This window comes from Canis lupus, chromosome 2 (genome assembly GCF_003254725.2).
Source record: "Canis lupus dingo isolate Sandy chromosome 2, ASM325472v2, whole genome shotgun sequence".
NCBI lineage: Eukaryota > Metazoa > Chordata > Mammalia > Carnivora > Canidae > Canis > Canis lupus.
The window spans coordinates 1,155,117-1,178,696 of record NC_064244.1 but is presented as its reverse complement, the minus strand read 5'-3'; positions in this window follow the sequence as shown (position 1 = coordinate 1,178,696).

Sequence of the window (23,580 nt, the reverse complement as noted above, 5' to 3'; positions counted from 1 at the left end):
AGGTTCCACCCAGCTGTCCTGTTAGCTTCTGGTTTGCTCTTCTGTCAGCTTCGGTCTTCCCCTCTGCCTTTCATTAACTCCATAGAATTCTGCAGGGCTGGAAAATTTACTGTTAACCTCAATCCTATCAGTATAATTTTGCATTTTCAAAAAAAGAGTTTATCAAATAAATTAATGACTAACTGGTAGAATGTATAAAAGAATTTTATATCCCAGAATGTTATATCTGGGAGTTCATGCAACTTTGCTGTCCTCATACCCACAACTAGAGGAGTTTATGACAGGCACAGGCATCAATGACCACCTGTGACCTTGGACAGACTATTTTACCTCTGGGCCCTTATTTCTTCATATTAAAAAATTGAAAGGTTGAACTTAAATATATCATTAAAGTGATTTCCATACCAAGACATGATGTAGTCTCAATGATTTATTTTTGTTTTTGTTGCCTTTGCTTTTGGTGTTAGATCTTAAAAATCATTGCCAATATAAAAAATAAACAAGTGGGACCATGTCAAGTGAAATGTTTTTGCACAGCAAAGGAAACAATGAATAAAATGAAACGATAACCTAGGGGATGGGAGAAAATATTTGCAAACTATATATCTGATAAAGGGTTAATATTCATAATATATAAGGGACTTTTAAAATTCAGTAATATAAAAACCCCAAAAAACTCAATTAAAAAGACAGGCCTCAGTAATCACCAGGGGAATGCAAATCACCAGGGGAATGAAAATCACAATGAGATATTATCACCTCACACCTGTTAGGATGTCTTTTATCAACAAGACAAGGAATGACAAACAATACCAAGGATGTAGAGAAAAGGGTACCCTTGTACACTGTTGGTGGGAGTGTCAATTGGTACAGCCATTGTGGAAAACAGTATGGAGGTTCCTAAAAAAAATTAAAAATAGAACTGATGTGGGAGACAGGCAGAAGAAAAATATTAAATTTCTATAATACTTACAGCCCATTGACGAGTCCTTGAAACAAACAGAGTGACATTCCTCTAGGAATTTAGCTGCCTTGGTGTTAATACTTTGCTAAGGGCAAACAGCAGCCTTAGCCCAACCTCCAAGATCCTGTAAGTCTACTTTAACATAAAAATTCCTTTGGAAACTTAGTTTATCTCTAAATTCCCTCCAAGATATGTGTTGGCAATCATCTGCCAAACATATCACCCACCAATATACATCTGAAGGGTCTGTTGACTCAGATTTTATTAGATAGTAATAAATGACCCTTTCCCAACCCAACAACAGCTAGTCCCTTCAAAGTCTTGGAAACCTTGCTTCCAAAAGTTCTTAGAAACCCACTCCCTTCCCAATTTGGAAGTGCAATAATGGGTCACTCCTCATGACTCCAGAGCAGCTCTTTCTGCTCACTGGTCCTGTCCTCATGCTTTAATAAAAACAACTTTTTGCAACAAAGATGTCTTAAGAATTCTTTCTTGTCCATTGGCTGCAAACCCTAACATCTTTTCCTACATCAGAACTACCATAGAAGCTAGCAATCCCACTTCTGAATATATACCCAAAGGAAGGAAATCACTCTTTGAAGAGATGTCTACACTCCCATGTTCATGGCAGCATTACTGACAATAGTCAAAATATGGAAACAACATAAATGTTCATGGATAGATGAATAGATAAAGAAAATGTGATTATCTATCTATCTATTATCTATCTATCTATCTATCTATCTATCTATCTATCTATCTATCTAATCTATCATCTATCATCTATCTTATAATGAAATAGTATTCAGTCTTCCAAAAGTGGAAAATCCTATTTGTAACAACATGGATAAAACTGGAAGGCATTAAGCTAAGTGAAATAAGCTAGACAAAACTCTATGATATTATTTATATGTGAAATCTTACCCTCCCCAAAATAAATAAATAAAAGAGTTGAACTCATAGAAACAAATGGTAGAATGGTGCTTGCCAGGAGCTGGGGGCTATATTACAAACTTTAAATTTTCTAATCTTAAGTAGATCTTAAATGCTTTTACACACACACACACACATACACACACACACAAAACCGTGTGAGGTGATGGATGTGTCAGTTGATTGTGGTAGTCATTTCACGGTATTTGCATATATCAAATCATTACACTATACATTTTAAATAAATTATATTTTTTCTATTATACCTCAATAAAGCTTGAAAAAAGACATAGAGGAAAAAATTGAAAATCATTTTCCAATTAATGAGTATCACAAGCTAGTTTTAGGTGATATTATTTTCCTCTCTATTTTTGAGATCTTTCTTAAATTCTTGATGGAGTATTTTCATGACTAAGTCTTCCCTTACCAAACAATATGTAATTTTATACTTTGGTAGAAGGAAACAGTAAACATTTAATTTTATTTTTCACATTATGTAGTAAGGCAAATGAGCAGCCTTACTTCGTCCCCAGAAGTTTTTAGGGTAGCTTTTTAAAAAGATTTTTTTGTTCCAGGACCATATGATTGTCATTAAAGACTCAAGAGAAGCACCTCATTAAATGTAGACCCTATTTGTGACTCACTAAGAGCTTGAGTCATAAAAGGGGGGATAACTGTTTTTGATAAGACATTACTTTTGATCAGGAACTCCTATAGACCTTATTATTTAGAAAGCAATGATAACACATGAATTGACAGAGGAGAACTTAGAGAACATCTTATGTCAAGTTTTCATGTTGTAGATAAAGAGACTGAAGTAGTTTGTCCAAGATTATACAGCTGCTTAGTGGAAGGATTCTTATATCCAGGCAATTTGACTGGTGAACTGTATCACAAAATCCAATAGCCAATTTATAATAGACCCTAGAAAGTAGATACCTTGAGACAGAGTATAGATGTAATGGTGATCATTACATCCCTATTGCCCAGAATATTGCTTAATATTGTATTAGTATTCAGTAAATATTTGTTTGGTGATTGACCCTTAACAGTGATTCAGAAATCGCTCTGAGAACATTTAGACTTTAGCAAGTGCACCTTAGTAGTGTGACATTGAACATTCATTCCATTAGTATTTATTGAAGACCCAATACATGTCAAGCATTGTACTAGCTGCTAGGTCTACAGCTGAACAGAATGGATATAATCTTACCCAGTCTTCATGGAGTTTGAAGTCTTTGGGGGCTGACAAATGAAAAAAAGATCCAGGTAGAGTTACAAAAGTGACAAGTGCTATAAAGTAGAGGAATAGCCTCTGAGGACCACGATAAACGGATCTGACTGGTCAGGATAATCAGAGAAGGCTTCTCTGAGGAAGAGGGCTCTGTCTTGAGATGTCAGGGAGAATACATTGACTAGTAAAAAGAGGGAGGCACATTTCTCATGTTTGTTTGTACTGAGAGTGAAGATAATCATTGAAGGAGGTTGTGTGCGTGTGTATGTGCATGTGTGCACTCATGTGCACCCAAGAGACATGATCAGAACTAACACTTACAAGAATCTTTTCTGCTGCAGTATGATAACTAGTTTCGGGGAAAAGCCAGAGTGGAGTAGAGCCTCAAGGGTGCTGATTTAGATATGCAAGCCCCGACAATGAGTTAGAGATATTTGGGAGAACTGAGGTTGGTTTAGAGATGGGAAATGAAGAAAAAAGTGGTGCCAAGGATTCCTCTTTATTGCTAGCATGAGCTGATAGGTGAATTTTGGTGCTGTCTTCCCTGAGAGTACTAGAAGATGATCAGGTTTATTTTTTTTAAATTTATTTTTTATTGGTGTTCAATTTACTAACATACAGAATAACCCCCAGTGCCCGTCACCCACTCACCCCCACCCTCCGCCCTCCTCCCCTTCTACCACCCCCAGTTCGTTTCCCAGAGTTAGCAGTCTTTACGTTCTGTCTCCCTTTCTGATATTTCCCACACATTTCTTCTCCCTTCCCTTATATTCCCTTTCACTATTATTTATATTCCCCAAATGAATGAGAACATATAATGTTTGTCCTTCTCCGATTGACTTACTTCACTCAGCATAATACCCTCCAGTTCCATCCACGTCGAAGCAAATGGTGGGTATTTGTCGTTTCTAATAGCTGAGTAATAATGATCAGGTTTAAAAGCCAGGGTGGAGATCATAGTGATAAGGTGAGAATTAAAGATCTGATGCATTTAGATTTTTTTTTGAAAAATTACTTAGGTTGCTCTCAACAGTTTTGGATTTGGCCTTAAAGGTATTGTGAAATGTTTTATAGAGTTACGCATAAATTCTTTACATTTAGACCAGGGTTGTTGAGCACAATTACAGTGTGATAGATGGGGGAAGCAGGCAAGAGAGCATCTTGCTCATATTAGAATTGAGGAAACTCAGGCCGAGAGAATTATTGTCCCACAGGGTCCTCCGGGAATCAATGACAGAACCAGAAGTTAAAGTGCTTCCTCTCAGTATAGGATCTTCTCACTGGTCTCTTAATCCCCTTGTTTTGTTGCTGAATAAATTTTGAATTTTGAACATTCAGGATTTGGGTTGAGTTCAGATTTAGAAAATCCTATGAAAAAAAGAAAAAAGAATAATTTTCCCCCTTATTTTTACTGGCTATCCTTAAGCCTCCCTGGAGAATCTGGAGGTTGATGAGAACCTCTTTACACTAGTCCACTAGCTCTGTTTGGGGCCATAAGACTAACTAGAAACCAATATTTTACCTCATGTTTTGGATCCACACTCCAGAAATGTAACATATCAGGATGTGACCTCCAGGCTAGACCTCTACAAGATATTCTTTATTTAGCCATGCAGGAACATCTAGAAATGTTTTATTTTGCTAGTATTGTGAATATCCTTCCACAGTCTAGAATTCTTAAAAAATTTTTGACCATTTGGAGTTCTTTAGTGACACAGTTGGTTGAATGTCCAGCTCTTGGTTTTGGCTCAGGTCATGGTCTCAGGGTTGTGAGACTGAGCCTCATGATGGTCTCTGTGCTCAGCAGAGCCTCTTCCTCTGCCCCTCCTGCTTGTGGTCTCTCTTTCTCTCTCAAATAAATAAACAAATCATAAAACAATATTTTGACCATTCAATGATTGCATTCTTTATCACAGTAACATTATTCTGCTAAAATGGCATACTTACCTTCCTATGTCTAAAGTGGCAGAGTGAGGAGAAGGCAGACATGTGAGGCATTTACCTAGGTAATCCAGTGAAAAATATGTTTATTCCCCAATAGCTGAAATATTTCATATTATCAAACATAAGACTATATGTTATAATTCTGCTGTTTTTCTTAATAGTATATATTAAACCCTTAAAGTCAAACTCTGACATGGCTGAGCTGATTAATGTAGATAGATCCAATTTGATTTGTCATATAAAGGAAATTTAAAAATCATTACACAATAGATGATTTTATTGTGTTTCTACTTTACTTCAGTCAAAGAAGAAGGCCCAGTATAGAACATACAGAAGTTTCCTTTCGAAATGTGTGAATGTCCAAATGTCCCTTGATGATTCTTCCTCTGGGCCAGGATCAGGCAGGGTGAGAATATACATTCTCCAGGGTCAGCTGCACTACAAACAGATAACACACTGCTATCTGGTGAGGTGAACTGAGTAAGGGGTGCTAGGAAGATCCCAGGCCCCAAATATCTTAACTTTCTGAGCCACCCGGGCTGCCCTGATAAATACTTTTAAATAAAACATAATAGACTGATATAATATCTTAGGCCCTTATCAGAAAAAAAAGGAAAACTGCATGTCATTAAATCATGAGAGGGCAACCCGGGTAGCTCAGCGGTTTAGCGCCGCCTTCAGTCCAGGTCATGATCCTGGAGGCCCTGGATCGAGTCCCATGTAGGGCTTCCTGCATGAAGCCTGCTTCTCCCTCTGCCTCTGTCTCTGCCTCTTTGTGTGTGTGTGTGTCTCTCATGAATAAATAAATAAAATCTTAAAAAAAATCATGAGAACTAGCCATTGATATGTGGTAATGGAGTGCTAAAGGAGTAATTGGGAGTCAGCAAAATATAAATTTCACCTGCTTTCTTAATTTTCCCAAAAGTGACCAGCTAACCCTATAACTTAACACTTCAGTTTGGACATTTGTATTGGAATGATTCCACAGTCATATCATAAAATATGCATATTGTTTACAGAGGGAGTGTGAAAATATTTAGTGTATTTGTTTGTTAGTTTGGGTATCACAATGAAGCTGTGAGGTTTTGCAGAATCCACTGTAATTCCAGTTGAGGAACAGAACTTGAATTTCTTAGTCATGACACCATTCATCCTCTTTTTTATCTTAGCAATTCCAGAGTGCTTCATTTTATGTCACAGTTACAGGGATCACATATATTTTTCCAGTTTTATGTAGGTATAATTGACAAAAACGGTCATATGTATTATGTGTAAGTTGATGTTTTGATATACATATCCATTGTGAAATAATCACCTCAATCAAGCTAATTAACATATCTATCACCTCATATAGTTACCATTTTCTTTTCTTTCCTTTTTTACTGTGATGAGAATACTTAAGATTTACTGTCTTAGCGAATTGCAAGTATGCAATACAGTATCATTAACTGTAATTACCATGCTTAAATCTAGAACTTATTCATCTCGTATAACTGAAACTCTGTATGCTTTGACCAAAATTGGGCACATGATTCAATAGTTGGTCTCATAAAGAAAGAGTATTTGAAATGCCTTGTAGAAGAAGGTATTCAGATGTGAGCAATGGAAAACTCAAGTGATTTAACAATAAGGAAAAGTTATCATCTCTTATAAGAAGCTTGGAGGAAGAATAGTCCTATGGGAAGTTAATCCAGTGGCTCAGCAGAATTATTAAGGGCCAGATTTTTCTCCACATCTTTTTTCTCTGATCTCCTCAACATGTTGCTGTCCGTTCACAGACTTGTTCTTTCAAATTGCAAGATGGCTGGTGCATCTCAAAGTGTCCCATCCTCATACAACATTGTCTAGATGCCAGTGGAGGAAAGAGGGCTCATTGCTTTTCATGTTTCATCTTAGGAGTGAGGGAAGTGTTCTTAGAAGAAGTAGTAGAAATCTCATGTCTCCCGGGCCAGGATTGCAACTTATGTCCTTCCTGACCTACTCACTGGCAAGGGGAATGAGATAACCTGGCTCAGAGAAGGTCCATCTTTCCTGGTGCACACAACCACTCGATACCCAGTGGAAGTGGGTATCCTGAACCAAGGATAGTTGGAGGAATGACCATTTGGTAGGCAACCAACAGCTGTCTGCTGCATACTTCTAGTCCTGACAGTCTTCAGAATTCCACACTCCGGTCAAGGTTTTCAGATGATTGTATTACTTCCAAAAGCCTGCATTTTGATTTAAATGGGACCACTTATGGACAAAATGAAGATGGAAAGATGGTACCTCAAGTGCCAGCTCTGCTCATATGGTCCGGTTTCAAGCAGTTTGTGCAAAATAAGTACATGATCTCTGACATTTCTTCTTGTACCAGTAAATTATTGGTGGCATGTTTTCCATCCAGGTGCTACTGTATATAATAGAGCTAGTTTTATAGGCCCGAGTGTTCTGGCTCATCCTTGGAAGCTGCTTTAGCTTCACAAATGATTTCCCTCTGTTAGCCTACTGAGATTAATACTGAAGACCTGGTAATAATTCATGAGGTGTATGACCCAAAAGGAAAATCTAATTGAGTTTAGTTTCATAGAAGGAAGGCTTGTAGGAAGAAAAGTACTCACTCAGGCTAATAGGCTAGAGAAATCTAGTAAGTCTAGAAATGTGCATTTGCATGATTAGAGAGGAGACCAGTGAACACTATGAAATAAATGTGAATGAAATTATTGGGTTTTAACTTTTAGGATTTATAATGGATTTAATTCTAAATATTTAAAGGGAGTTAAGATAGAAATATACTATATCAAATTTTTAAATCTTTTTAAAAATCTTTTTTTCCTGTAAGGAAAAAATAACTAACAGAAATAGAAAGCAAAACAAGTTAAAAGATAATAACAGAAATAGAAAGCAAAACAAGTTAAAAGATAACCCAATTTCCAGTAAAGAAAATATGCAGCAAGTAGTTACAGAAATGTCTATAACTGTTTTAATTTTTTCAAGTTTATAGCACACTTTTCCAGATGCATTGCTTAATAGCGATTATCTTGGACAGAGTCAGGTTTTTCTTCTCACTGTTGGCTTCTTTCCATGAAGCAAACATCTGGGGAAACATCTTAAACTGGATCCTTTACTTCCTAAAAATAATAAAACACAGAGTTTTACATCCCTTTTATTTTCTGATACTAAGTAGATGTGTATTCTTATATTGCATCTATAGTTTAACTAGGGCTACATATCTATAGGAAAATGTCATTTAATATGATTATTTGAAAAAATTAAAAAGTCTATTCAGAGGTATTTGAGCCTGTAGCAGGATCGAGCACAAATGTCTAGTTCTATGCCACAAAATTTAAACATTCTCTGGATGCTTGACATTATATAATATATATAATATCATAGATTAGAATATTACAGTTGAGTTTTAGAATAAGTCAAGCCTAACCCATAAGCAGCACTTAGCAAATGAGTTTCAAAGAAAGGAGATCCTTGATTTCGTGAATATGTGGCACTGTAATTATTTAAACCTACCCATTAGAAATTTGAATCAAATTTTGGGGAAAAATTTAACCACTTGGAACCATAATTTCCAAGTTAACAGAGAAGATGTCACTACTATGCTATGGATAGTAGTCCCCAGACTTCAGAAGTCTCTCTGAAGAGGGTGGAAGCTGATAGTTTTTGGTCTCTGCTAGATTTCAGATAGACTGTCATCAACACTCTAGATGAACTTTAGATATGTTTTACATAAAAGCAGGTATTATATGTAACAAAACTCAAAACCAAGTCAAAACTATGACTTGAACACAATTTTGCTTTTACATTTTGCTAAAATTTGTCTTTATAGTTATGTAGTGCTGGAGGCAGGGTTAAAAGTTCTCTTACATTCATATTAAACTAACGGCTAGAAGATGCTCAGAAATTGATAAGGGATTATATTCTTTTAATTTCTTGATCAATAAATAACTAATGGATTTTCTAGTTGACATAAAGGCCTGAGCAAGATGCTATTATTAATTAGTAACAGTATTGTTATCAATAAAAATTATGAATATAGTTTGAAAATATTTTATTAATCTTTTATAAGTCCCTCTGTAATTTGCTAAAGCAAATAGTTAAAAAAATGAAAGGCAATAAAATAATTACTTTTTCTACATAAGAGTCATCATTTCCCTGAGATGAGTTGTTTTGATGCTGTGAATAATAAATTGAAAAAATAAAACAAATATTTTTAAAGTCCATTATGAGCCAGTCACTTGTAGTCGTGGGGTATGTAGTGCTACTGTCATTTAAAAATGAGGACTGTTAGGTTCAAGAGTGGTTAAATTGTTCACTCAGAATTTGAGTGATCCACTAACAAGCGGCAGTCCTGGTGTCTGAACCCCGCTTGCCTGACTCTGAAGCCTAACTCTGACATGCCAGCCAGACAGAGCATGAGAAATATTTCCCCTATCATCAACACTCTGAAAGAAGTTCAACTATTAAAGTCAAACATAAGCTACTGTGCATTACTTTTCTTCCAGGAATCTCAAATTACAGATGAACAATCTGGTGTGATTGTTACTATCTCATGCTTGTTAAACAGAATCACACAGTCTTTGGGCTAGTCCAGAGAGGAACAAGGCAGAGCCAAGGGACATTCCCAAACAGCATTAAAGACATTCTCAGAAGCATGTTGAAAGGAAGATTATGCGGCATCCTCTACTTCCCAGCAGTTAAGGTACAATTTCTAGGCCTAACAATTACCCCTTTCAGACTTTTCTGAAACTGTGGTCTCTTCCAAAATGTGAAAAATTATATAGTGCAGTGGGACATAGTTTACTCTTTCTTTATGGACTGTAAAAGTTTCCTTTCAAAGCTTTATAGGGTCTTAGAGGGCAATGCCCAGCTGTCTAATTTCAGCATATGTGAAAGTTTCACATGTAACAAGACAAAGTGTTTATAATGTGTAGATTAGACCACAAATAGAAAGTTATAGTAAAGTTAGTGTGACCTGTGTGAAGCACAATCTTGTCAGTGTTTATATGAAGCAGGTATACTGTAAATAAATTCAATAATCTCAAACTTTTAATTCTTTATCCTTGAACATTGTTATCTATTCTAGCCATTATTGTGTGTGTATGTGTGTGTTATGTGTATGTAGGCATGTGCATTGTGTGAGTATATGTTTTGAGTGTATGTATGTATGTGCACATGTCTGTAAGTGTGTGTATTTGTGTAAGAGTCTGTCTCTGTGCGCATGTATATGTAAGTATATGTTTATGTATCTGTGTGAGCATGTCTGTGTGTTGTATGTATTGCATATTACCCAGGCTCCCTCTTTGAATTCAAAGGACCTAACAGATCATCACCTAGACCTTTCAAGCATTTCTTGAAGAGGATCTTCTTTTTGCTGCAGTAGGGAGGCCATTACATAGAAAAATATAGAACCTGTTTTTTTCCCATAAGTATTGAAAATTGCACACACAGGTGGATAGAGTACAGGACTTGGATTCAGAAGACCTGAGTAGAGCCTTACTTCTACCAGCAATACCTCATATCAATCTAACAAGGTAACCTTTTCCTCAGCTGTAATATAGGAGGATAGGAAGGAGCCAAGGGTCCCGCTTAATGTAAGCATCCTACCGAACATCTTTGTGTGTGGTGGGTGGAAGACAGAGTAAGCTGTAAATTCAGTAGAGTACTGATTGCATTGGCTCTACAGTGGCCACTAGATTTGTATCTGGTGATCCTCAGGGACTTTATACAGTTCAGAATTGAGTTCTAATTTTATGAAACCTGCAAATTTACAAAAATGACCCATAACATCTCTTGTTAAAACTAAGATGCTGTAATTATATCCTAAAATGCACTAAATAATTATATCATTTTTTCTGTGAATTTAAAGTTTTAAAATAATTAAAAGTATTGAATAAGTAATGTTATTAATTATTTTTAAACAAGAAAAACAGGGCAGCCCCCGTGGCGCAGCGGTTTAGTGCCGCCTGCAGCCTGGGGCGTGATCCTGGAGACCCGGGATTGAGTCCCACGTCGGGGTCCCTGTGTGGAGCCTGCTTCTCCCTCTGCCTGTGTCTCTGCCTCTCTCTCTCTCAATCTGTGTCTCTATGAATAAATAAATAAAGTCTTTAAAAAATAAATAAATAAACAAGAAAAACTACCGGAACTACCTGCAAAATATAGCATATACCAACTCTTCTAAAATGTGAACTAGAAATAAGTGGGAGCATTGAAGACCACACAGAGAAGGCATTTTGGCAGTAAAATTTCCACTGGTATGAAAGTCTTTTATAAAATTTCAAATTTTTCACAATAGAATAAAGATCATAGTGAGATTTGCTTTCTAGCTACAGTTGGTGATGAGATAATTGTAAGCAATGAACCCCTTTTTAGCATATTATGGCTCTGGCACACATGTTAATATAATAACAGTATTATATGGAATTTTAACTTTCAAAGTGATCTTGCTATGGCAGGATCAAAAAGTATTTAAATTTAGATTTATTTTGGAGTGTTGTCAGTGTTAAACACAACAGCCATGATTGTGTAATAATTTAGGTGTATTTTTTGTTCTAGTTGTACAGATAATTGAAGAAATATCTAAGTGATGTTGTTTGCTCTGACCATGAAGAACCTTAGCACCTGGGGATCCCTGGGTGGCGCAGCGGTTTGGCGCCTGCCTTTGGTCCAGGGCGCGATCCTGGAGACCCGGGATCGAGTCCCACGTCGGGCTCCCGGTGCATGGAGCCTGCTTCTCCCTCTGCCTGTGTCTCTGCCTCTCTATCTATCTGTGTGTGACTATCATAAATAAATAAAAATTAAAAAAAAAATTAAAAAAAAAAGAACCTTAGCACCTAATTTAAAACCTCTGCTGGTACTCATAGTATATATGTTTTGTAAATTATTTATTTTGTTCATCTTTTCTTACATTTTCCTTATCTAAGTTATTTTTAGCCTGTTTCATGCACAGTGCTGTAAATCACCTCAGTTCCTTGTTTTTCTTTGTTTTTTTTCTTTTTTAATATTGTTTTTAAAGGAGAGGAAATAAAATTGATGGAATAAATGACATATAATGGAAGTATTTGCTTTCGCTATTGTTATGTTGCTAAATAATATATGACAGAGTCAGGGCTGGAACCATCTACCTATTTGCCTTTCTTGAGGGCTAGATTCTAAATGATTATACAAGTATCAAGTGGGATCACTCTTTAAAAAACTGCAGCTCTACCCTCAAATGATTCACAAACTAGTTGGAGAGAGAGAGAAAGAGAAGAGGAAAAATTAAAAGAGAAAGCAAATAAACCCATGGACCAAGAAGCCATTCACGTAGCTTTCAAGGGCAGAGAGGATGTGGTGCAGGCTTGTTCCTTTCTTCCCTTCTCCTGTCAACTCCCTTGAAGTTTGCAGCCTTGAAGTTAGAGACCAGGTCTGACTTAAATGAAGTTGAAAGAGACAAGGCAAGTCTGGCCATGCAAAGCTCCAAATCAGGGGAAGTTTCTTTCTAATGGGGTAACTTGGTGAGCAAGTGGCACTTTTCTAGACATCAAAAGGTAGACAAGAGTAGGGGGGGAAGTGCCAAATGCATTAACCAACCTAATTGAAAATATTTTGTCAACAGGCACCTGTGAGACCTTCTGCTATAGACATCAGCTTGGACCCGGTCAGTGCAGCTATAAACTTAGAATGTGTGAAGTCTGGAGTGTTGAGATGCTTCCTTGAACCACACCACAGATCTAGTGTCATTTGTGGTTGCTCCCTATAGTTTGTCCCTATGTGTTTATGCAGCTCTCTATATATCAGACAACATGATTTTCAGTTTGTAGACATTCTCCAGAGTGAAAAGAGAGAGAGAGAGAAAGAGAGAGAGAGAGAGAGGGAAAAAGAGAGAGAGAGAGAGAGAGAGAGAGAGAGAGATTGAGGTAGATAATAGAAATGACTTTAAAAAGTGCTTTCCTCATAGGTGTTTATAAAGTCTATGTTGAATATATAAATAACGAAATAAGTGAAAAGTAAATGATAAAGCAAATAAAGTAGATACTCTTGATTAAGGACCTGAACTAAGAATGTTGTACAATTTATGTTAGAGAGAGATGATCCTAATTTGATCAGAGATATACCTGATCCTTTCAGTGCAGAACTGCTGTGTAACAGTTTTAGGGATGTAGCAACTTGGAAAGCTATGTCCTTTGATGTTATTTTTACTAGAAACAACCAACATGACATGGGACAAGTTATAACATTCCTTTTAAAAAATAGAGATAGATCTGTGCTTTCAGTGGATTAGCAAATAAATATATATTGCTGATGATCAGTATATGCTGGATTGGAAAGGAGTGTAAGCAGGAGCTCTGCTTTCAAGTACAGACAAAACTGAAACTCACTAGGCAATCAGAGGAAAGTACAAAGCAGCAAGCACGCAGTAAATGCTGAACTTGTATGCTGGAAAGCTATAGGAAGTCAGAAAAGGTTGCAGCAACATAGATGGATCTTGAGGACATTTTACTAAGTGAAATAAGTCAGAGAGAGAAGGACAAATACCATATGATCTCAATTATATGTGGAATCCTAAGAAATAAAAGAAAATGAAATGAAATTTAAGCTCATAGAACAGTCAGGTAGCTGCCAGACGTAGAGAGAGGGAGAGGGTGAAATGAGCGAAGGGGGGAAAAGGTGCAAACTTCCAGTTATAAAATAAATATCTTATGGATGTAACACACAGCATAATGCACAGTATGGTGACTACAATTAATGATACTACATTGCATATTTAGAAGTTGCTGAGAAAATAGATCTTAAAAGTTCTCATCAGAAGAAAAAAAATCTTATATCTAAGTAAAAAAAAACCCTATGTATCAGGATGGATGTTAACTAGACTTACTATGGTAATCATTCTGTAATGTAGTCAAATATCAAATCATTATGTTGTACTCCTGAAAGTAATCTAATGTTGTATGTCAATTAGACCTCAAAAAAAAAGTCAGGAAATGGAGTGCATAAGTCATTAAATCACTGGTAGCATCTGAGTGGGGCATTCAAGAGGTAAAGGAGAAGGGGTTTTGAGAAAAACATTTTGGGTCATGGAAGGGGTAAAATTAAAGGAGAGGTTCTGAGGGACGTAATGTAAACAAAATAATAGAGGGAGTAGGATAAGATCAAATTGTAGTGGCACATGATTCTGTATATTTTGCTGCAAAAAGACGATTTGAGGACTACAGGCAGGATGGAAGGACAATATATCATTAACAGTACCACAGCTAATTCTTTGTTATTTTAGTAACATGAAACTGAGAAAGAAATGAAGGGATAGAGCAGCCCCCAATTCCTGATTTAGTCTCAGATTACACAAAAGTTTTCACCTGTTTGACCAAGTTAAAAGCATAATAAAATGGATGGGTTTAAGTATTGGCCATTTCTCCTTGACAAGGAGACAAAAGAACCCAGAAATTCTAGAGAAGTGGAGGGATTGATTGTGGGGTTGATTGTGAATTGGGAGAAATTAGAAGCCAGGGGATGGATTTAAACATTTCTGTAACCCACTGACATCAGTGAGTTTTTCTTTGGCCAGTATATTCATTCCTTCTTTGGTGCATTTGTTTCTTCTCTCCTCAGATATTTATTCTGCCTTCACTATGGAAATGCCCTGCTCTAGTATTGATAAGGGATATTCCTCTGAATAAAGGACGAACTTTCAAAGGTGCTAGGATCTATGGGACAATTCATGTATCTTGCTGAATCACCATTGTTTATCAGGTGAAATGTAGAAGCAGTATTTGGTAGGTGAATGGGCACCTGTTGCAGGCATGGAAATCCCTTATTCAGGGAAAGTTAACTAACTTAATCATGGATCATGCTGAGTAATTTTCTTTCTTGCAGGGCCAGAAAATTCAGAACTTATTTCCTTCTCAACTCCCACTAAACGTCCCTTCCCCCCAGTAAAGACAGGAGCATTGGTTGGGTTGGGTGGGGGGCAGGATGGAGGGAATCCCACCAACCACCTTTACTTTTCTTGTCCTGGTTGTTGAATTTAGAAGAAAGAGTAATGAAGACTTTGAAAGGTTTCTCATGGTGGGCAACAGGAACTGCTCAATTTAATCTGTGGCCTTTTCCTTAATTTAAAAACTACAATTCTTTCACTTCAAATGGACTTTGATCTTTTTTTCTAACTAGTCTTTGAGGAAATACACCCTGGATAATTTGTGTCTAGTGTATATCCTATTGATACAAATGTCAGGTGTACATACACCCACTTATTGGGTTAGCCTAATTTATCATTACTGGATTTTCATGTCTAGCCTTGGGCTGGGTTATAAGAGAGACAAAGTACTTCCACATTTTCTTCTGCTTGCCAAAAATTTCTCTGCATCATATTATTTTGAGTCTTTGGTATTTTTTTTTCAAATCTTGCTTAACTTTATTTGTGAGCTTCTTTTAGTATCTTTATTTTTGTTTTGTTCTGAAAGGTATTTTAGAGAGTAGTCTTTCTTTTTTTTTTGGATTTACAAATTATTTAAGGCAGTGTTCTTTAATCAACCAGAATTCAGTGTTTTTAATTGCGTTTTATGAAAACACTTTAGTGTCAAAGAAAGAACCTAATATAACACTCCGTTGTATTGACTTGTCAGTAGTAGTAAATTCTAGTTGAACCATGGTGTTCATTAAGTAAGTAGTGAACCTATCTGGGATGCCCAGTCCATCTTATGGCTGAAGAGACGGATGCATGAGAACGCTGTGTGACTTGCTCTTGATCTTGGAGCTGGACTTACTTGCCTCTTGCCTGGTGTGTGAGGCTCTCCCTGTGTCAGACTCCTTTTGAGACTACTATCTTCCCCTTTAAATGACTTCTACAAGTTCCATTCTGCCTTTGGTGCATTAATAATAACGCTGGGCCTGTTGGTTCTGCCTTGCTATGTCAGAAATAGGAAGAGTACCTCAAGGAGGCATGGCTGTGTTCTAAGAGGCTTATGAAGGTCCCTCTGGCTTTTTCATATACCACGGAGATGTTTTTAAAAATTGCGTCTCACCTACTACTCTGTGCTTACCTTTAATGTGATGCAGTGTTAGTTACACAACCAACAATAAAAAATTCCACTCCTGATGCCTATACAGTCCTTGCTTGCTCTGTAATCCTCTGCGAAGATGTTAGACCGATACATACTTGGATAATGGAAGGAAGGGAGATTCTAGAACCCAGGGAGAAGGCACGTGTGGACATGATTTTCCCTGAAAGTTATTGGCTTCAGGTAAACAGTCAAATGGTTAACTGCAAATCTGATTTATATCCTCATGGAGATTGAAAATGCTGGGGTTTTCCAATTCTGTGAGTTATGCTTTGTGTGTTTGTTTCCCCAGCAGCACTGAGTTTTCTGACTTTATTTTTTTGCCTTGACTCTATCTCCACTCATCAAGTGGTGACCTCTCAGTCACCCAGACTCGCCCTTGGTGATGCAAACCTTTCTTTCTTTTTCATCATGGGGAATAGCATCATTGCACTCCATCCATCTGTAGTATTATACATCTTTATGACTTAGTTTTAAATTGCTTATTGATTAATTCTGCTATTAAATTATTTAGACTATTTTAAGGTTTGAGAGGATATAATTTTTTTTGAGGGATTCCAGCTTTTTTTATTTTTCCCATTTTACACAAAACAAAGTAGAAGAATACAAGATTAAAACTGCAAAAGTAGTTAATTGGGAGAACATATACACACACAAAAAAATCCAGATAGCAAGACAGGCTTATCTACAATAAGGAAACGCATGTAAAAATTAAGGTAGTTTGTAGTTTTCATATTAAACATTAAAAAAAATGCTACAATGGGTGCCATTGTTTACAGTAATATTGAAGGGGGAAACAACACTTATTTAGGGACAGATATACCACAAGGTCCAGCATCAGTGCAATAAATTCACAAATCTATATTACAGCTAGTTAATCAGAGTTTAAGAACTGTTCCCAAATATAATTTTAATAGAAAGAAATCTTAATAAGCTCTGTATAAAAACAAAAGAAACTATCAGTAACAACTGCATTTTCCCCTTGACTTGTTCATGCAAATTGTGGGTATAGTGTAAACTAGAATTTACCTTCGCAAATATTTATTCCATAATTTTTCTTCAATTTTACATGAAACTTAGTCACTAATACTTAGGGTAGCATGTAACTGTATATATCCACTTGCGGTTGACCTATTTCTACAATTTATATGGGGTTTTTGGTGTGCTAGATTCCTATCATGTGGTATAGGGATGCATTTTCCATAGCTGACATTTCTCCTCACACTTGCTTGGTGAAATAAAAACATTCTTAGTATCAGATGATGATTCTTTAATAGAGGTAATTTTAGGTAGAACATGCTTAGCAGTTAGTAGGGACTCAAAAAGATATGTTGAATTAATGTGTGAAAATAAGCTGGACCAGGGTGAGCAGAGGTACAGAGAGTGGAGCATGCAGGTATGTGTAGGAAATAATGACAGCATTTTGAGGACAGGAGTGAAGAGGGGAAGTAAGAGTGGATAATTCTATGCTCATTTCTAATTTTCCTCTTCCTCTGGCACCACCCACAAACACCTCTTCCTCCACTCAAATCCTTTCATTGAGACTCAGGCCCAGATGGTTCTATTACTCCCACTGTGTTACATGATGTCTACCTCCTATAAAATTCTTGTTCACACTCGTTCCTTGTCATGTAATGGCATATTATGTTGGAGAATTTTCATGGGGAAAGGTCAGGGGGAGGGATGTTTATTCTTAATTCCTCTTGTTTCCAGGAAGAAGGATTTTTTCTTAAACATAGTGGCTGCTTGCTTGAATTAGTGAGCCTGGGATGAGAAACTGGGCACTCATGACTTGGCCCCTTCCTCTCATCCTCTCTTAGGAACCAGGCTGCCGTACACATTATTCTTTGCTGCCTAAAGAGATTTTTGAGGGCAACTTCAACATAAAATCCTGTGGGTGTCCACTGTGTCTATGACTGGGTGGTTTTGCCTAGGTCTGGGAGTTTCATATCAAGAACTCCATTATTGCCATTCACCAAGGGCCTATTTTCAAATCAGCCATTCTCAGTAATGAAGGTATTATTTTGATCTCCATTTTCCTGCTCCTTGCCTGTTTCTTAATTGACTTAGAACATAGTTGTGGTAACCTCAAGTAAATATTTTACCTCAGCAATGAGACCACAAACACAAATAGGGATGAGTGGACAAAAGTACATCCACTCCTTGGCCCATTCACTCTTTTATTCTTTCAGCAGATTTTTGTGGGTTATATACTATATCTTCTGTTGATAGATGCTTTTTTGCTTCCTTTCTAGTATTAGGGCTATATGATAAACATGTTGGGACTCAAATATTTATTGATTTGTTGATGTTAAGGAACTTGGACTTTATTTCACAGGCAAAGGAAAGTAATCAAAAGTAAATGAGACAACATCAAAGTCTTCCTTTCTCTCATCCCCATGAGAGATGAGGTTTAAAATCTAATGGAAATGGGGATCACATTGACTTAACTGCACATTCATGTATAAATAATTGGTCCTTTCCTACATGCAGGTTTTGCTTGAATTAGATTAAAATGCCATGAAGTAAATCTAAGGAGTGGGGGAGTGATGGGTGGATGCAGAAAGGGGGAGGTTAGGAATATTTAAGACATACTTAGATAGGTAAGTCTCACTAGATGGTGGTGGCACACTTAGCGCACCATAAGTGATAAAGAGGTCTTTCTTCTGTCTGTCTTTTGCCATTTCCTTATCTCCTTGCAAGGTATCCTAAAAATCATAATGAGTAAACAAAAATTCTGCTATTGATTTTTATACTCCTTTTCTCCTTAAAGCCATAGAACCAGTCCTGCCAGGTTGTTCATCTGGAATAGCCCAGCTCTTTTGACAGGTAGTTCCAACTAGATTTAGAGTCTTAAATTTATTGTATCAAGATATGGATTGTGACACTGGTACTTGACAGGAAAGCTACAACCTGGAAGACTCACATCACTGAGTTTATTTACAACAGAGAAATGTAACATGTCAAATAGTTGCCTTCAAGAAAAATTTAGCTGGTGATGAAGGAAAACCATCTTTTTTCTTTTGCCTGGGAAAATCTTAGCCCTACTGGGCTATGTCTGGGAAAAGATTCCCATTCAGGCTCCCTGCTGCTAGGAAAATTGGCCTAATCCAGGACAGAATTCAGCTCAGAGTAAATGGAAGTGTGACAGATTCTACAGGCAGAGTCCATGGGGCTCCACCGAAAATCTGGAGTCAGTCACCACATGTCACTCAAAAATAGCACCTTTTTTTTATCAGAGACATCTCATATAATCAAAACCAAAGTCTTTGTGGTTCTGTTCAGAATGGTGTGTGACTTGTCACAATGTGTTTGCGAAGTCAGAAGGAGCTTGAATGAACATGTGTGTGTTTAATTCCCTGGCCACATCCACCTCCACAGCAGAGGCTGGTGCTCAGTATGATATTGGTTTTCACCAGCTGTTTGGAGATCGAGACACATGACAGGTGGGTAATGCTGGCAGACTCAACAGCTTGCTTTCTGATTGCCAAGAAATAGATTGGCTAGTTACAAATATTCTGTGGAGTTGGATGCTTTATGCATGGTAAGGGAAGTATGGCCACCCTGATAGGGAAAGACAGCAACATATCCTAGATGTGCTTGGGTGGTCCCAATGTCAACCACTGTAGACCCTGTCAGATCATGTGACAGACCAGTCCAACCCTGTCTAACCCTGATATATCAGTGCACATGTATAAGTTGATTAACAAGCAACAGACAACACCTCTTTCTTCCAAATTGCACTCAGTTGTCACAGGGTCTGAAATTTCATCATTAGGAATTTAATACTTGGATCTTGAAGATATTGAAACCTTTTGTAAAATTTTCAGGAGCCTCTGTTAAAACAGCTGCTTTTATAAGTTATTAAGTTAGAACTCTTATCACAGGGTAAGTGGGTATCAGGAGTGGAAGAAAGCCATTTAAGTCGTGGTTTGTAGGGCAATGAAAGGGAAATTCAATTTTGTTCAAAGTCTAGTCCATGGTTACACCTCATATAGTGTTATTCCAATTTATTTGCTGACTTCCCTAAAACAACTAGAGTATGAAAGTGTTGTTATTGAGAGAAGCCAAGATTTTGTTCTGTTAAAAAAACACTGTATATTTTGTTAAAAAATGTTAGACCATATGTAGTGCCCCTTCCAATAGAAAACACCAGAGGTTGTAATCAAGATAGTGAATGGTAAGATTCCTGGGTCTCTGATATTGGAGAGAACTGGAAGAGAATTAGGAACTAGAGGATAGGGGGAATTAGAAGGATATAATCAAATCTTACAAAACTTAATTTCTGCTTTTCTTCTTTGCCATAGGGCAAAAATAAACTTCACTAGAGTCAGAGAGTTCTCAGAAAACTAATGGGTTCCCTCTTACTCAGTTGGAAGTGATTAGGTCTCCCTTATTGGACATACATGATCAAGAGCAAGTGGAAGCTCTATGGAAGAAAAGAAAGGCACATCTTACCACTGACTGTGTTCCTGTGGGACTAAGAAAAGTTTAGTAGGCTTTATTTGACTCAAGATATCCAAGTGTTTTCAGTTACGCAAAATGACTAAATTATAGAGATCTGCTGTACCACATAATGCCTATAGTTAACAATACTAAATTGTACACTTAAACATTTGTTAAGGTACATCTCATGTTAACAGCTTTTGTCACAATTTAAAAAAGAGAAATCTTGGGGATGCCTGGGTGGCTCAGCGGCTGAGCACCTGCCTTTTGGCTCAGGGCGTAATTCCGCGGTCGCAGGATCGAGTACCACATCAGGTTCCCTGCATGGCGCCTGCTTCTCCCTCTGCCTACATCTCTGCCTCTCTCTGTGTCTCTCATGAATAAACAAGTAAAATCTTCAAAAAAAAGAGAGAGAGAAATTTAATTGTACCTACATGTTTGCTTTTTTTTCTAAATGGTTTCTTAATTGAATATTCTTCTTAGAATCATTTTTGATAGTATTGTGTCCTGTATTCTCAGATTCAGATAACTGTGTCTGTGGGAAGTGAACTGTTTAGAACATGAGAAAGCATTGCTTACTAGTGGCACTTTATTGCTTACTAGTTGACTATAGTATGAGGACATTGGAGAAAATTAAAAAGGCCAAAAAGGTCCTAACCCCCTAAGCTGTCACCACACCACTGAAATTAACCTTCTTTATTTTTTAAAAAGATTTTATTTATTTATCCATGAGACACACACACAGACAGAGAGAGAGAGAGAGAGAGGCAGAGACACAGGCAGAGGGAGGAGCAGGCTCCATGCAGGGAGCCTGATGTGGGACTCGATCCCCGGACTACAGGATCACGCCCTGGGCTGAAGGCGGCGCTAAACCGCTGCACCACCTGGGCTGCCCTGAAATTAACCTTCTAATACCTATCGCCTTCTCTTGGCCAGATCAAACAGAAGAATTTCAGTCTCTCATTGACCTTTCTGTGACATTTGACACTGTTGACTAACATACTCTCTTCTCCATTTCCTTCTCTGATGCACCTTCTGCTAGTACTCCTCTCACTGCACAGATTGCTTCTTTTCAGGCTTTTCCACGGGCTTCTTCCTTGCGCTCTTTGAATATTGGCATTCTTTAAGACTTTATTGCTCTTGGACCTTTTCTCTTTCCTCTCCATTCCCTTGTCCCAGATAATCCTCCATGTGCCCAGGGCTTCTCCTGCCTACTGTTTAAGCCTGGAGCCCCTTCACAAAGCAAATAAAGCCCTTGGCTCCATGTCATGCTTTTTTGTCTGACTTTCATTTTTAGCTTTCACTATTTAACTCCCTATGTCCAAAATTATAACAGTTTCATGATATATGCTGTTATTTGCACAAATCAGGCTACTCACTCTCTCCATACCTTTGTTTATGTGTCTCCACTGCCTGGACTCACTTCCTCATGGCCTAATCTCCTGGTGAACTCCCATTGAGGATTCCTTGGACTTCATTTGACAGGGTTAGTCATTGTCATCTTTCCTTTTCACTCCCTCTCCACCTTATGTTTCTCTGTATTTCCCCACTTACACTGGATGTAATTTTTATGTTTTCTATTAGCATATTACCTGTGTAACTTATTTTGTATCTCCTGTCACTTGACAATGACCATATTGAGGTACGTAAGAAAAGTCAATAAAAAATTATAAACAGAATGCATAAGGCCAATCTTTAACTCTTGTAAAATGGCTGGTTACATGGATCATGGTTTGTTTGACTTTTTTTTTCTCATGTCATACTCTCAAATTTTAAGGACAGTATTTGTGAAGTCTGAAGTGACTAATTTCAGATGCATTTAGTCAAGTGAAGAGAGAATGACAGAAGTGTTGTCTCTAAGTACCCCCTGTTTATTCTGTAAATTGGATAAAATTAGATTGCCCCGGTCTCATCACACTTCATCAGTATAGGTTCCCATTCAGCGTATCTCATATGTTTACTCAATCTAAATAAAAATCTCACCCCAAACCCTAACTCTCATCTGATAACCCCACTTTTTACTTTACTAGGAACATACATGTCTATTTTCAGAAATACAGAGCATCAACTCCCTGTCTGTCCATCTTCCATCTCAAATTTTTTTACAATGTTATCTTCTCTTCTGTTGTAGAAAAAGCCATACCCTTCTCCTCTGATCCCTCCCCTTCTCCTTCTCACTTCTCCTTCTCCGTCTTCTCACTTCCTCCTTTTTTTCCTCTTCCATCTAAACATGCACTCTTACTTGCTATTATTTTCATTGTCCCTGCCTTAATTTTTTTAAACCTCCAATATAGCCTTCTTTGCTGGTTCTTTTCTTAGTCTCAAACATATTCAACCCTTCTCTATCTTAAAAATACTTCCCCTCGAATATGCCTACCTTTCTAGGTCTCAGCCCAAATCCCACTTCACAACTGCCAAAGTCTATCTTGGACTTTTGGCGATCACTCTGTTACTTCTTGTCTTGCTGAGATCACTTAGCAATTACTCTCTTTTCAGGTCTCATCATCTTGATCTCTCTGTAGAATCAGGCACTGTGAATCAGATACTCTTGATTGTCCCTTTCCCTCATTTTTTGGGGGTATCCTTTCTCTTGTTTTTGGTTCTGGCCTTCCTGACATTCCATTTTAGCTTCTGTATGTTAGTTAGGGCTGCCGTAACAAGGTAGCACAGACTGGGTGGCTTACACAACAGAAATTAATTTTCTTGTAGATCTGGAGGCTAAACATTTAAGGATCAAGTTGCTATTGGGGTTGGATTCTTCTGAGGCCTCTTTCCTTGGCTTGTAGATGGCCATCTTCTCTGTGTGGCTTCACATGGTCTTCCTTCTGTTTGTGTCCTTGTCCCATCTCCTCCTCTTATAAAAACACCAGTCATTTGGGATTAGGGCCCACCCACATAACTCATCTTACTTTAATTACCTCTTTAAAGGCCCTATCACCAAACACAGTCAGTCTGAGGTGCTGGGGGCATCTGACTTCAATATATGAATTTTGAGGGTTGGCAGTTCAATCTATGACAGCTTCCTTTGTTGG